The sequence below is a fragment of the Rhipicephalus microplus genome, unplaced genomic scaffold, assembly GCF_043290135.1.
Source record: "Rhipicephalus microplus isolate Deutch F79 unplaced genomic scaffold, USDA_Rmic scaffold_194, whole genome shotgun sequence".
Lineage (NCBI taxonomy): Eukaryota > Metazoa > Arthropoda > Arachnida > Ixodida > Ixodidae > Rhipicephalus > Rhipicephalus microplus.
The window spans coordinates 148135-151661 of NW_027464765.1; positions in this window are offsets into that span (position 1 = coordinate 148135).

A 3527-nucleotide genomic window follows, 5' to 3' on the forward strand; every position below is an offset into this window, starting at 1 on the left:
TCGTAAAACCGCATTAAACAATGTCACTTAGTGAGATGCAGTGTTTTTCACCTTTACAAGTTGGGAACTGCGATATCTAATGTGAAAGCGCTTGAAACCGTCGTAATGTTGTAGAAAGCAATGTAAAGTAGCGAGTAAAACGTTTTCTAACGATAGAAGTGCGAAGGTTATGTTAGGTTGAGTTATGTTAGTTTAAGCTAGGTAGCATCGTGAAACCACCAAAAACGACGTCATCTAACGAGATAGTGTTGTTTTATTGCGAGTACGAAACTGCGATAGGTAAAATGTTGTGAAAGCACACAAAACGGCATGAACAAGCCAAATACTGCGTGTTGTACCGTTACAAGTGCGAAACTGCTATGTTGTGATATTCTCGGTAAAGCGCATGCAAGCATCGTGAAACCTTAAAGAATGATGTCATTTAGCGAGAGACAGCGTTCTGTACTGTAATAAGTTGGTGAAAAACTGTGAGGTCATGCAAATATCGTAACTGTGAACGAAACAGTGTAATAGAGCGTTTTGAGATACAAGCGCGAATGTTAGGTTAGGTTAAGATATGAACCGTCGTAAAACCGCATTAAACAATGTCACTTTGTGAGATGCAGTGTTTTTCACCATTACAAGTCGGGAACTGCGATATCTAATGTGAAAGCGCTTGCAACCGTCGTTAGGTTAGGTTAGGTTAGGTTAGGTTTGGTTAGGTTAGGTTAGGTTAGGTTAGGTTAGGTTGGGTTGGGTTGGGTTAGGTTAGGTTAGGCTAGGTTAGGTTAGGTTGGGTTGGGTTGGGTTACGTTAGGTTAGGTTAGGTAAGGTTAGGTTAGGTTAGGTTAGGTTACGTTAGGTTAAGGTATGAACCGTCCTAAAACCGCATTAAACAATGTCACTTAGTGAGATGAGGTGTTTTTCAACATTACAAGTCGGGAACTACGATATCTAATGTGAAAGCGCATGAAACCGTCGTAATCTTGTAGAAAACATTGTAAAGTTGCGAGTAAAACGTTTTCTAACGATAGAAGTGCGAAGGTTAGGTTAGGTTAGGTTAGTTTAAGCTAGGTAGCGTCGTGAAACTACCAAAAACGACGTCATCTAACGAGATAGTGTTGTTTTATTGCGAGTATTAAACTGCGATAGGTGAAATGTTGTGAAAGCACACAAAACGGCATGAACAAGCCAAATACTGCGTGTTCTACCGTTACAAGTGCGAAACTGCTATATTGTGATATTCTCGTTAAAGCGCATGCAAGTATCGTGAAACCTTAAAGAACGATGTCATTGAGCGAGATACAGCGTTCTGTACTGTAACAAGTTGGTGAGAAACTGTGAGGTCAAGCAAATATCGTAATTGTGAACGAAACAGTGTAATTGAGCGTATTTAGATACAAGTGCGAATGTTAGGTCAGGTTGAGATATCAACCGTCGTAAAACCGCATTAAACAATGTCACTTAGTGAGATGTAGTGTTTTTCAACATTACAAGTCGGGAACTACGATATCTAATGTGAAAGCGCATGAAACCGTCGTAATCTTGTAGAAAACATTGTAAAGTTGCAAGTAAAACGTTTTCTAACGATAGAAGTGCGAAGGTTAGCTTGAGTTATGTTAGTTTAGGCTATGTAGCGTCGTGAGACCACCAAAAAGGACGTCATCTAACGAAATAGTGTTGTTTTATTGCATGTACGAAACTGCAATAGGTGAAATGTTGTGAAAGTACACAAAACGGCTTGAACAAGCCAGATACTACGTGTTGTACCGTTACAAGTGCGAAACTGCTATAATGTGATATTCTCGTTAAAGCGCATGCAAGCATCGTGAAACCTTAAAGAATGATGTCATTTAGCGAGAGACAGCGTTCTGTACTGTAATAAGTTAGTGAAAACTGTGAGGTCATGCAAATATCGTAACTGTGAACGAAACAGTGTAATAGAGCGTTTTGAGATACAAGCGCGAATGTTAGGTTTGGTTAAGATATGAACCGTCGTAAAACCGCATTAAACAATGTCACTTAGTGAGATGCAGTGTTTTTCACCATTACAAGTCGGGAACTGCGATATCTAATGTGAAAGCGCTTGCAAACGTCGTTAGGATAGGTTAGGTTAGGTTAGGTTAGGTTAGGTTAGGTTTGGTTAGGTTAGGTTAGGTTAGGTTATGTTAGGTAAGGTTTGGTTAGGTTAGGTTAGTTTGGGTTAGATAAGTTTAGGTTAAGTTAAATAAAGTTAGGTTAGGTTAGGTTAGGTTAAGATATGAACCACGCTAAAACCGCTATAAACAATGTCACTTAGTGAGATGCTGTGTTTTTCACCATTACAAGTCGGGAACTGCGATATCTAATGTGAAAGCGCATGAAACCGTCGTAATCTTGTAGAAAACATTGTAAAGTAGCGAATAAAACGTTTTCTAACGATAGAAGTGCGAAGGTTAGGTTAGTTTGAGCTACGTAGCGTCGTGAAAGCACCAAAAACGATGTCATCTAACGAGATAGTGTTGTTTTATTGCGAGTATGAAACTGCGATAGGTGAAATATTGTGAAAGCACACAAAATGACATGAACTAGCCAGATACTGCGTCTTGTGCCGTTACAAGTGCGAAACTGCTTTATTGTGATATTCTCGTTAAAGCGCATGCAAGCATCGTGAAACCTTAAAGAACAATGTCCTTTAGCGAGATACAGCGTTCTGTACTGCAATAAGTTGGTGAAAAACTGTGAGGTTACGCAAATATCGTAATTGTGAACAAAACAGTGTAATAGAGCGTTTTTAGATACAAGTGCGAATGTTAGGTTAGGTTAAGATATGAACCGTCGTAAAACCACATTAAACAATGTCACTTAGTGAGATGCAGTGTTTTTCACCATTACAAGTCGGGAACTGCGATATCTAATGTGAAAGCGCTTGCAACCGTCGTTAGGTTAGGTTAGGTTAGGTTAGGTTTGGTTAGGTTAGGTTAGGTTAGGTTAGATTAGGTTAGGTTGGGTTGAGTTGAGTTAGGTTAGGTTAGGTTAGGTTAGGTTGGGTTATGTTAGTTTAGGTTAGGTTAGGTTAGGTTGGGTTGGGTTAGGTTAGGTTAGGTTAGGTTAGGTTAGGTTAGGTTGGGTTGGGTTGGGTTAGGTTAGGTTAGGTTAGGTTAGGTAAGGTTAGGTTAGGTTAGGTTACGTTAGGTTAAGGTATGAACCGTCGTAAAACCGCTATAAACAATGTCACTTAGTGAGATGTAGTGTTTTTCAACATTACAAGTCGGGAACTACGATATCTAATGTGAAAGCGCATGAAACCGTCGTAATCTTGTAGAAAACATTGTAAAGTTGCGAGTAAAACGTTTTCTAACGATAGAAGTGCGAAGGTTACTTTAGGCTAGGTTAGTTTAAGCTAGGTAGCGTCGTGAAACTACCAAGAACGACGTCATCTAACGAGATAGTGTTGTTTTATTGCGAGTATTAAACTGCGGTAGGTGAAATGTTGTGAAACCACACAAAACGGCATGAACAAGCCAAATACTGCGTGTTCTACCGTTACAAGTGCGAAACTGCTATAT